General features: G+C 42.8%; 1 protein-coding gene across 2 annotated transcripts in view; it reads right to left on the bottom strand.

Moving 5' to 3' along the window:
• Positions 1–7,451, bottom strand: part of LOC146978224 (zinc fingers and homeoboxes protein 2-like) — a 143,229-nt gene extending 135,778 nt beyond the window's left edge. Inside the window, exon 1 of one of the 2 annotated variants that reach the window (XM_085790918.1) lies at positions 6,778–7,451. The gene's annotated coding sequence lies outside the window, so the exon portion shown is untranslated. The remainder of the gene's footprint in view (positions 1–6,777) is intronic. The other variant, XM_085790917.1, reaches the window with a different exon arrangement.
• Between the last annotated feature and the right edge of the window lie 5,791 nt (positions 7,452–13,242).

Raw genomic sequence — 13,242 nt, 5'->3', positions numbered from 1 at the left:
TACTGTTTTATTTGCATGTTACATTAATATTAATTACTTTACGCAGCGCTCCGCTGACAAGCGCGCTACAACTCTGCTTGTTTTATCTCATCTGCAAAAATAACTCATTTGCATCTCTCCTGTATTTTATTCCTTCTGTCACTGCATTTAAGTTTGATTTTCGTCGCTGCACAGATTGTATTTTTAGGAACGTGTCATTCACATGTACAGTAAAACTCGAGTGTGAAATGATCTCCTCTGTTTTCTGCTTTGACCCACGCAGGTTTTCGAAGAAGTCGACGCTGATATTTTTGGACTGACTCTGCTTTTTTGTGCCAGTATTCAATATCCTAAAATTTGGCCTCCTCCTGCCAAAAATTTCAAACAATTACAAGTATTCAGTGTTTCCCCCAGTTATTCTTGGCAGTGTGGAAAAGCCGCTGAAGCAGCACTCAGACCACAGTACTCTCAAACTCCATCATTATTACTGGTAATATTTCTGTTGATTTAAAGGGCCTGCATTGTGCAAAGTGAGATGTCCGTGTCCGATTTTGTTTTATTATAAAGCACGTCTAGGTTCTATATTTACATTGTGAAAGTATAAGTGTGCAACCCATGCACCAAAGGCACTCAGCATGTGTTCAAAAACTGTCTTAAAACGAGCCATCGGGACTTCTGTAACTTTGTGATGTCACAACAAACCAGTCCCTGCCCACCTGGATCCACCATTCAACCTTGAAAAATGTGGTCTTTAGAAGTTTTTACCTGAACTATGCCTGTATAAATAGTATATCTGTAATTGATCACTCAAAAATCATCAGCCAATCAGAAAAGAGGCTCACAACCTCTCCTCTGACTGGCTAATCTACCTGTTGCTGCCAGGAAGAAGCCCAAAAAAGGATGTAAAACTACATTGAAATAGTTTTTGGTTCTTAAAACCACAACTATCTCCTCTTCTGAATCAACAATTCAAATAAAATATGGGACCTTTACTTTTTTCTACACTAATATAATCAATATTTTCCAGCGGGATCAATTCAGGTGATATCTCCTGTACACACAAACAGGGTCAGATTGATTAATGATTGATACAACAGAAGCAATCAAATCAAAGCCACATCAAATATGGATGCTGTGCAATTAACATCCGTCTCTTAATAACCAATACAGATGTGCTCTGATTAAATTAAAGTTTCAAATTCACATATCAAACGTGGATCCTCTGCAGCAGCAGCAGCAACAACAGCAGCAGCAGCGGCGGTTGTGGTTTGACTAATCAATACTACTGTCAGTGACTTAGAGCTGAGTCATGCTACAAGCTCCAGCCCTCAGAGGCACAAACGCACATGTTTTTAGTCATTTTATTGTGCTCGCTGACGGCTTTTTACCCACTTGGAAAAACACCAAGTAATCAGAGCTTTGAGATTAAGAACGAGATCATCTTCCTGTGCAGAGGCCAAGAAAGCAGTAACAAAAATGCCAACAAGTGTAGATGAGGCGGACACAGCTGAGCAACTTCCTGTCTGTCAACTTACACAAATAACAATCGGATTATTTCTCGCTCGCCTGGAATGCATGAAATGCCTGATAATGGCTAATTGATCAAAACAATCCTCATACAGATCCTGGACTATACACAGATTAAAAGATTTATGATAATACAGATTTCAATCACCTTAGAGCTACTTTGTCCAACATCTACTCTGATCTCCATGGAAGATTTATTAGATGTAAAACACGAAAAAAATGAGCTGTAGTGTGATGGTTTGGACGTCCAGCAGTTTGGTGTTGCCAGTTTTGGGAAAGAAGAAGTAAAATACAAAAGAGCAACAGGAAAAGAGACGGTTAAATCAGAAACAAGCAACAGAGAGTTTAGAGGAGGATTAATGTTTAGGAATAGTGGGTCCAAGAAGGAAAATTACCATACATGGGGAAAAGCCTTTTACAGCAGGAACAAATATTGGTGTGGATTATTTGCACATAACTTTTAAAAAATTGATTTCACAGTGTGTAATGAGAGCTTCTCCGCTGGTGCAGGATGTTAACATGGCAGAAAATATGAAGGAGAAAAAAAAAGTAAAAAAAAAAAAATCTGAAGCATATTCATCTCAGCAGATTTGCATACGAGCGAAAGCAAAGATCAACCGATGAAATCTGTCAGATGGACGACGTCAAAGTCGGCGCCGAGGAAATCGAGAACACGGAGAACATGGGTGACTCGAAGCTGAGCGGCCGCCAAAATAAGAGCGCGTTCACAATGTGTGGAGGAGTCGGGAGTTAAATGTAGACAGTCGAACTGAGATCTGTGGCGCTCGCTCACGTTCACGCAGACTTCTAGAAATCTAGCACTTTAAATTCCTAACTCTAGCACTTTATTACCCAACTCTAGCACTTTAACCCCCACCACCCACCACCTGTGCCTACTGTGAACCACAATTGTATTGTACAGTTTTTACCTAGGCTATGTATTATGATTGTATTACTTTCTTTGTTTTTTCTTCTTTTTTATTTTAAAAAAAAGGTATACCTGCGCCATGTTTTTAAATACTATAGCCTACTTATACTTGTGTTTTGTTTCTATTTCAGTATAGGGGGACTGTCAATGGAAATGAGCTTTTTCGCTAGAATTGAGTGCATTTACATTTTATCTAACATGTTTATCAATGTACATTGTCCCTAGTTATTAAATAAAAGGAACTGAATTGGACTTCGAACCCCCCACCCTCCCAAAAAAAACCTCTCGAACCCTTCCAGTCGACGTGGAAGGTGGGTTCAGTCCAACAGCAGCCGTGCAGATGCAATACAGCAAGTGCGTGTGAGTGAGTGTGTGTGTGTGTGCATGTGTGTGTCTGTGTGAGTGAGTGTGTGTTGAGTTTCCCAATGAAGTGCTCCAGCAGCGAGGGAGGGTGGACATTATGACACACTCACACACACACACACACACAGTCACACACATTTGAGCGTTTCTGACCAGCCCGTGCTCTCCAGTGACTCACACACACACACACACATATGAAATCACTGCCACTTCACTCACTCGCACTCGCACACAACCTGGCACGCTCGCACTCTCTTTCCCAAACACACACACACACACCCCCACACACGCAGCCTCTCACTATTTCATAAAGCGACTGGAAATACATGTGTGAGTGTGTGTGTGCGTGTGAAATAAAAGCAGAAAAAGAGTTCATGGAAAAATGAGCCTGAATGTGTGTGCGTGTACTATGTGTGTGTGTGTGTGTGTGTGTGTGTGTGTGTGTGTGTGTGTGTGTGTGCGTGTGCAAGACGCAGCTGTCATGCATGCTTTCTGCATGTGTGTGAAATAAATAGCGGTTTGATAGAGCAACAAAGAGTGTGTGTGATGTTAGCTGTTGCAAAGTGTGTGCACGCATCTGTGTATGTGTGTGTGTGTGTGTGTGTGTAAGTGTGAGTGCTCATTTCAGGCTCATATAGCCGTCATAAACACCCCGGTCCGAGTGCCACAGAGGGCAACGCAAACCCAGGATGGGGTCCGATTCAACCGCCGCTGAATAATAAAGAAAAACAGGCGTCAAATCGCAGCTTTTGGCAGAAAAAAACAATTATGTGAAGAGACTAAACGGAGAAATAAAAGCTTACAACCGCTGCTGGAGTGTGTGTTTGTGAGTGAGTAAGTGAGTGAGGGGTGGGGTGAGGGGTAGGGGCGGGGGGGTGGTTGTGGATTGGGGTGACAGGTCAGGTGGCAACAGCAAATCACAGCTGCATTTCCCTAGGAGCCGGCAAAATGTGTGTCAAAGAAATAGCAGCGTGTCAGAACAGGAAGAGGAAAAGCGAGAGAATGTGTGTGTGTGTGTGCAGAAGTCTCCAAGCGAGGAAGGGAAAGCGCACGAGAGCTCAGTGTGTGTGAGCGTGTCTGTCTGTCTCTGTGTGTGTGTGTGTGTGTGTTGTTGGCGTTCGTGACAAATAAATAGCAGCCAGAGAGCAAGCGAGCGAGCGAGTGAGCGCGCTCTGATTTGGAGACTGGCAGCATGACTGACTGATCCCTGCATCCATATCATAGGATTAAAAAGCCTGACACGGCGGCAATACAATAGCAGCAAAATATGAGACAAAAAAAAAGTCGGTCAATGGAAACGGAAATGTGATTATGAACCAGAACAGGCGAGAGGGAGATAATATTAAAAAATCTGACACACTTTGAACAAGAGCCATACAGTGCAGCAGCAGCGGCGGTGGTGGTGGTGGTGGCGGCTGGGAGGAGGTGGATGTTAACTGTCACCGGGCAGTATGGAGGAAGGAGGAAGAGGAGGAGAAGGAGGGGGAGAAGGAGGAGGAGGAGGAGGAGGAGGAGCTGCCGCCAAATCCGAGCCTCTCCGATGATTTCCCAGAGCCAAGACACACTTCAGTCACACTGTCAGGGATGTGGTGTGGGGTAAAAAACCTGCCCAAATCCAGTTTACACACCTGTTCGTCTAAGCCTGACAGAAATCTTCCTCCTGCACGTCCTTCAGACTCTGTCTCAAACTTCAAGGGAGAGGGAGGGGGTGAGGGGAGGAGGGGAGTCACGCGAGGACAAGAGCCGGGATCTCTTTGTTGAAAATATTTTCACTGCCTAAAGGGAGGTCACAGGTCGTCGTGGCTCTTTTATTTTTATTTCTATTTTCTTTTCTTTCTTTCATTCGCAAAAAGCCACGTCACTGCATATGGCCCAAACCGGCTCGCGAGGCACACCTAATTATTCATGTTTTTATGTAACAAGATTTGGATAGAAAATTGGGTCGGTGAACATAACTGAGCCTGAACTGGGTGAACTTCGGAGAGAGAAGAGGAAAAGTTTGATAATGAGAAGAATCATGAGATAGGAGCAGATACTGCGTTATATGTATATATAAATATATGTGCCATACTGGTGTGCAATATACAAGTAAACACACGTTTCCTTGTGCACAATGTGGGTCAACAACACACCAGCTATAAACCAGTTTGTCCAACAGTCTTGTTTCTATATGAAGCAGTTGAAACCAGATGATAAAATATCAACTTATCAAGAGAAAATGAGAAAAATTAAAAAACTGATTTAGTCTGAATGTATATAAAAGTGTGTTGCCATATAAATCCATTACAAACAAGTCAAATGTACAACCCAAACAGGCTGTTTTCTTCATAAAGCACTTTACAACACACATCCACAGTCACAATACCATCCACACTGAACTGGCAGCCTGTTTTCGGTAAAAACCAGTACAAAACCAGTAGAAACCCAGTCTACCATTAACTGGCATGAAGTCAGCGTCTGTTCACCACAAACAGGCAACCAGTCCCTCTCTCTCTCTCCCTCTTTCTCTGAGCCATAAACCAGCGACAAAACGTTTAACCAGTTAAATAACACGATTTAACAAACTTAAATGTGTCCGTAAATACGTTAAAATCAGAAATGAGCGGTTGGTTTCGACGGAGAAAAACAGTTTAATATCAGACTAAATGCAGTTGGTTTCTCCCACCGTACAGTAGTACAGTAACATACACACCAACGGTCCGTGTCCGTTCAAAACAGACATTCTATTCTACCGTTAAAGAACGCTCGTTCGAAAAAGCACAGAACCGTTAAAAATTCAAAACCCTCCGTTAAAAACTGACGGTTCGTTTCTGTTAAAAAATCTGTTTTATACAGATATTTAAAACAAAACACACAAAAAAACAAAACAGTCCGCCGTCAGCAGCCACTGTGTTTCCATACAGCTCGCTGACGGCGGCGGCGGCTTCACCTCAGATGACCCAACCAGCCAGACTGGCTGTCTGCTAGCTGCTAGCCCCGTTTGAACCTAACGTACAGCGGGCAGCAGCAGCGGCAGCAGCAACAACAACACTTGAACACAACACTACAAACCCCAACTGTCACTCGCGTGTCACGAAAAAGAGACACCGGGATTATTTTCTACTTGGGTCGGCGGAGTAAACGCTAAGAAGAGGGAGGTGGAGGTGGTAGTTAAGGAGAGGGGGGAGTGGGAGAAGACGGGTAGCAGAAGAAGCGAGAGAGGGACCCAGCCAAAACAAATGCATTTCCCCCCGACATGAAAGCATAACATCCACAGACGGCAGCCACGTTTCGCTGCTGCTTTGCTGTGTAAGTTAGCGGGTGAAGGCTAAAAGCTAAAGCAGCACTTAGCTTCACCGGGTTGTCCGTCATTATCATTAGCACAAAAAAGGGGGGGGCTAACCTAACTGGCTAACTAACGGCTAGCTCCGCTGGCTAATATATTTATTATTATGTGCACTTTCACCGCGGGGGTGGTGGTGGTGGTGGTGGTGGAGGAGCAGGGAGCAGCAGCAGGAGGGGGGACGGACGGCAAAAGTTGGCCAAAAAAAAAAAAAACCGGATGACATTCACTTGTCTGACAACTATCCTCAAAATATAAACCCGAGACCAGCAACTAAAGTTGTCCCTGACAGCAGCAGCAGCAGCAGCCAGGTATGTATCTGTCTTTCAGTTTTTAATTCTAGTTTGGCTGCTGCCGTGGAGGTGGTAGTGGTAGGTAGCAAGGTGATCCCCCCACTCTGAGGCTGTGATGGAGGGACAGACGGACAGACGGACGGTCGGTCGGTCGGTCGCTAGCAGCAGCAGCAGCAGCAGCAGCAGCCTGGGCAGAGAGAGACAGACAGCCAGGCAGAGGCAGCCAGGCAGGCGGCTAGTCTGGCTGCAACCAACCCCTGCTTTAATAACTTCACTTTTGCGGTCACTTTGGTTTAAAAAAAAAAAAAAAAATTCTCTCCAGGAGTTTAAAAAAAAAAAAACGAGAAGTTTCCCTCGTGTCCTACCTGTGTGTAGTCTCCGGCTGCAGGGTGCGACAAGCTGGAAGTTGAATTTTTTATTCCCAGATATCCAGAGTGGTGCGGTGCGGGGCGCATATAGCTAGCGCTGGGTACAGTAAAGATTGTTGTAGCATAGCTAACCTAAAGACAACAGTAGAGAGGAGAAAAAAAAAAAAGCCTCCTCGTTGCTCATAGGGGGGATCGACGACAAAAACCACATGATCTTTTACGTCAGCATATATTTGCATAGGATGCCAAATTTATAGTCTCGCGTCCAGGTGACGTGAAAATGTACAGAGAAAGTTTGATTGTGGCGGAAGCTGGAGGACGCTGCTGCTGGCACGGCACGGCACGGCTCGGCTCGGGTTGCGGTGGAAAGGCGCAGGCATGTTGCAGCCATGCACCCCCCTGTCTCCCTGCTCCTGCTGCTGCTGCAGCCCTGATCTGCACCGGTCTGCCTGTTCGACGGCTTCCAGCAGCATGGGCGTCTGTTCCCAAAACATCACGGTGAAGCCCCCCTCCTCTCCCTCCCCATATACATACATGGAGAAACTTACTGCGCTCCATGATGAGTTTGTAAACACTTTATAGTAAAGATAGTGCTACTTTTATTCATCCCTGAAGGCACATACTTTCACTTTGATGTATATTCACTTTTTAATATACATATTTATCATAATTTTTCACAATATCTAACTGTGATTCATTCATGTTAAAGTAAAAAATAAAAATAAAAAATTGTCCATTTGAAGATGTAAATAAAAATTCCTTAATGTGAAGATGCAAGTATATGATTTTCTTTTTTTTAACACCTGTTTGATCCTGGAGCTGACCTGCTCTGGTGCAGCATCACCATTATCATCATCAACATCATCATCATCTTCAGTTCACACCCAAGTGAGAGCGGCTCGGGTCCAGTCTCAAGAAAAACCCTGAACTGGTTTTGATTTGGAAGAAGAAGTGTGGGAATGGGGAAGTTGAAGTTGTTGTGTTTTTTTCCCCCCTCAAACCCTCTCCCACCCACCACCCACTCACCCCCCCGTTCCTGAGATTGCTGTGTGCATTTCATCAGGCTCATGTATTTTTGATAAATGGGCTTGTTGTAGCTGATCAGATGCAATGAGTGTAGAAACACAACACTCATGAGAAAAGGTGACAGAGAGCGACACCTACAGGAGGAGGCCAGAGCTGCAGCAGGAACTCCCTCTGCTTTCTTTATGTTTATCATGTGTTTATTTTTTAGGGATTTTTTTTTTGCTCATTACTGTGTCTGTTGACAACAAGATGTCAGGAAACAAGCCTCTAATCACCCTGTGTGTGTAATTATAATATTTACCACCACCTATTTTTAAGCCGTCACCATTAATTTGAACATAACACTGTTGAAATGTTAGTTTTAAGGCATTTTATACAAGATACTGTAAAAAATGTAAAAGGTTTTGGTTGTTATATTAAAATATTACATTTTTAATTTGATTTCTTATGTTCATTGGTTTTTAATAATCATAATTATCTCTGGACTGTATTAATATCTGGTTGTCGGTCACGTGTAAAGCACCACTCTGTGTGAAAGGTGTTATAAAAAAATAAAGATTGATTGGTTCAGCTCAGTGCAGTGCACACGGCTCATATTTCAACTGGAACCCTATATATCCACGATAAAAGGTGACTTGTGTCTTTGTTAAATATGTAGTATGTGTATTGTTGAAATAGTAGTTTGATGTTTTCGATTTGCGGTTTTATTTCATGGATATACTGTATGTTTTCTGTGTTTTTTTGATAATCAGTTGCTTTTTTTTTGGAAGCGAGCGCAGCCACTTCCATGTTGTTTATAGGTGAACAAACTGAACTTTGAGCAGGGAACCAGGCAGCTGTCCAGGTGTTTTCCCATTATGGGCATCTCCAGTAAACGTATCAAGACCTGACATGGCATGAGCCATTGCCACACAAACAAAAAACTGTGTACCAGCCAATTTCTTAATTGCCCCTCCCCCTCCAGCGGCAGGTTTTCCTGCTTCGAACCAGACGTCTGCGTCGAGCTGCCAGTCAGGAGTTTATTCAAAGTCACATTCACTCCAGAAACTGCTTATTAAGTAAACTGCTTATTTATGACCATCACAAAGCACAGTGTCTTTATGCTCAGACATGATGCATTTAGGGACAAGCCGATAAGAAATAATACAGGGTCTTTTCAAAATAAGATTGACGCCACAGCCCGAGCCATCTTTGCAGAAGAGTTTTCTGCAACTGGAAGCTCTTGCCAGTGTCTCCAGAATACACAATCAGGTAATGTTGCCAGGCAAAAGTGCCAGCTCTAGCCAATAAGCAGAGTTTTGGCCAACATTGCTTAGCAACAAAAGTTAAAAACTGAACCACTCAAGGCTTAAAATAGTCTTTAAAATAGTAATCAAGAGCCGTCAGTGTCACAAATTTCAGCAGATAAAAAGCTTTGGAGGCAACAACAGCCCAGCCAAAAAAAAACCAAGACAGTGAAAAGAAAACTTTTTTCTCCCGCCCTGACAAAAAGGGATTCTTGTTCTGAAGTGGACACCTCATTATCTTAAGATAATCCAAGGTCCACCATGGAAGCATTAAGGTGTGCAAGACGATATACTGTTGCACCATATATGGTCATTTTGCATCTCATTGTGTTTGTGCATGTTCAGCATGAATCACTTTAATGCCGTCAGGTGTTTCTTTGGGTTTGTTTGCAGCTCTATGATTTAATTTTGATTTGTTAGTGTTTGTTTTGCATCCACTCATTTTCATTTTTTGTCTCTTTGTGGTTGTTTTGAATGTTTTAGTGATAATTTAGCATTTTTTTGGTGTTTGTTTGATATCATCTTGTTATTTTTTGGCATCTTTTGGGCATTTTTTTTTTCATCTCTTCAAGTTTATTTTGCATCTTTGGCATTTGTGTTGCATCTCTGTTGTTTTTTCTGGTCATTTCATCATCATTTTTGCATCTTCTGGTGTTTGTTATGAATCTGTTGGTTGTTGCTGTAATTTTTTGCATCTCTTTTGTTTTTCCTGGTTGTTTTGTATCTCATTGCTCATTTTTTGTCTCTTTGCTGTTGCTTTTTCTCCCCTCATCAAAACATTATCAGCCACTTCAAGCAGCAGCTCTGCAGACCGGCAGCTGCCCACAAACATTGTTTGTTTAGACAGAACATATTTGGTTGAATGTACGGTAGGTCCTGACGTCATGTGACCAAAATTACAGGACGACGTCTCATGCCAACGCCATTTTACCGTAGAACAACTGACGACAGTGAAATTTTGTAGGTCCTAAGTTGTGTTGCCAAAATCCAACGTCCTTCAAACGTCTCGTGTCAACGCTGTCTTTACATTGGGCAGAGTCCAATATCTGCTAAATGTCACAGTGTCAATTAAGCCACCAAGCAAAAATTAAACATCTGTCTGACGTAACATTGACGTTTGGTGGGTTTGGGTTTGTGTCCACTCCGACGTCTCGGACATATTTGTATAACGGTGACACCTCACACGGAGAAAAGACCTCAGACCTGAACTTCAAAAACCAGAAGTCTGGAACAAAGACTCTGAATCAAACCACAGGCATCACTTCCTTTTTTGTTTTTAATTCACGTTCTCTCATTAACCAGGTGGCCATTTTTCAGTCGGTGACAAAACAGGAGAATGTGTGACACACCCTTGGAGAGAATTTGCATACTATTGTGGTTACGACAAAAAAAAATAAATCACATATCTGTAAAAAAAGAGACATTATAAAAAGGGATATCAGAAATACAAAGGAGGCTTTTAGCAGCTTTTCAATCACACAGCGGTCACAAAAGTCAAAATACAACAGATGTCAACTTTCAAATTGCACATGGAAAAGTAAAAACACTCTCACACACACATACACACAACAGTCTGCGGTTGTGTGGTTTTTTCTGAAGCTGTGAGTTTTTCCTTTTTGTGTCTAATGACAGGAGCGTTTGCAGCTGCTGGCCTCTTTCCCGCAATTAATCAAACGAAGCCGCCTGAAAAGGAAAAATAAAAGTCATTATTTGGTGTCACAGTTCAGTACACTGTGCCGAGAGGCTGCGGGCGGCGGCTTTTACTACTGGTTTTAGGTTTGAGAATGAGAAATATTGGAGAGGCTGTTGCAGCTGTAATCATGCAGCGGGGAGATTTGACAGTGTGGCTGTGGATTATGTACAAATAGTTGGGTCACAATTCAGATGGATCAAATGTTTATTGTACCGTAAAAACAATGTGGTTTTAAAAGACAGAGCTTATAATAAAAAGACTAAATCAACACATTAGAACATGTGGTTTTGGCACGACTAAACAAGGTAATTACCTTTAAAACAACAAACTGCACTTTGTTGCTTTTACATATTAAACAGAATCAGTGAGTGAAGACAGACAAACTAGACAGACAGGAAGGCTTTAAAGCTGTAAAGCACAGACAGGTGTTTACAGATACAGATGCACTGATACAGATGTTGATCAATGACAGTGACTCAGCAGTATTTTCTCTGTGGTCTGGACCAAACTCTCCTCAGTCGCTGATGAACTGTGGCCTGTTTCTGAACGCATCAAATAAAGTGCTCGTTGACAAATATTATCTGAAATCAGCTCTAGCTTTAATATTAATTATGTCAAAGTATCAAAGCCTCATGCCTGGAATCCACTGCGGTTTTTTTTTTGTGTCCGCCACAATGCTTATCCCTGTTCATTTCCTATGGAACACGTCAAACCGTTGCTCACGTCCCCGCAAAAGCATTTTGGGTAATTTGAGCAATTGACCAAAAGTTGACCACGATTCAACCTTATGCAAATGAATGCTTCGGACACGAGGACACTATCCAATGGAGAGAAGGATGGAGAACAGATATGGGGAGGTCTGTCTTGCTTCTTCAGTAAACATGCCCATCTGTGTTCGCGCCTACCAAAACATCCGTGTTGGACAGGCACAGCGTCCGGCAAGAAATCTTGATGACACCAGTGGATTCCAGGCGTCAGTCCACAGAGAAATGTGCACAGCCTGTTTTTGACATCTGAGCCATAAAACCAGTCGTCAAGACTTCCTGTCACTTTATGATGTCACAACAAAGCAGACACCAAGCCCCACCCACCTGGACCCACCATCTAAAACTTGCAGGATTTGGTTTTCCCAAGTGTTTCACATGAAATCTATTGTTTTGGTTTTTTTATTGGCTCACTCAGAAAACAGTCAGCCAATCAGGAGAGAGACTCAGAGCCTCCTCTCTTCTGATTGGCTGACACCAACCTGTTGTTACTAGAGCTCCAAAGAGAAGCTGAGAGAGGAACTACGCTGAGATGGTTTTACTCTCCACCACCTATTTCTTATTATGGATTTTCGAATATGTATTTCTATATCTCATGTTTAAATGTTTTGTCTTATTCTCTTTTTTAATTTCCCTTTTCAGTCAAACAAACAAAACACAGGAGATGTGTAAAATATTGAGCCTTTAAAGGTGACCAAAAAAGATGGTGGGATTCTTCCACTGGAAACAACAAACATCTGAAACACACGTTCACTCATATTCAATACAAACACAATAGCAAAATATGTATCTTGTTTTTGTTCACGTGTCTTTTCAAGATGGTTCTACCGTAAGAGAGACGTCACGGTCCAGATACTGCAATGATACCACAGCTTCTATCTGCTGCAACGTCCTCCAGGTGTTGTGGTGTTATATACATGGAGGTTGAGCGCTGCCTCCGGGCCTCTGTGGCAGCGCCGAACTGCTCACATCAGCTTTTCTGACTTTGTGTCTCGGGCAGAAAGTCGAAACCTTTCCAGAAGGGATCAGAGCCAAAAACAGCAGAGAGTGTCTGTTTTACAAAACAGTGAACAACCTCCACCTCTCCAGACCGAGGCGTTCAAAGTCACCTGCACTCTGGAGGAAGGATGTGCCACTGCCAACTTATACACGGCAGGAGTTCAGGGAAAACAGACCACTGGGGTGAACGTTGGGTTGAGAAAAGGTCACATGACCTAAGAAAAGTCCAGTCTAATTAGGTGTGATCGGATCCCGTTGGCTTCCGGCCAATAACTTTAAGGAGGAAGATTTGAGGTGTTTTAATCATAGATAGATGTGAGAGACAACTGTGAGATGACAGTAACTGATTGACAGTTGAGTTTCCATTCACGTATAGACTCGGCTCAGTACACGGAGGATGCAACCCATCACCAGAGGCTTTTGCTCCATTGCTCAGGCTGAATTTGGCCAGAGCCTGTATTTACAAAGCATTTAATGATACACTAAGAGTGCTCCAAAGCCTGGGGCCACGTCCTCCTGCAGACTCATCTACAAAGGTGTGTCCTTCTGTGGCAGTCAGAGTTCGCAAAGGCTTATTGGGAATGGTTTACAGAGGATTTACCTGATGTTACCAACAACGATGACGACAACACATGACTTATTTTTCCACAAAAAATGCAGTTATACTTAATAGACCGACACGTCCGACTTGCAG

This window comes from Trachurus japonicus, chromosome 11 (genome assembly GCF_045865225.1).
Source record: "Trachurus japonicus isolate A0001 chromosome 11, Traja_1.0".
Lineage (NCBI taxonomy): Eukaryota > Metazoa > Chordata > Actinopteri > Carangiformes > Carangidae > Trachurus > Trachurus japonicus.
This window is presented reverse-complemented; position numbering and strand designations above follow the sequence as displayed.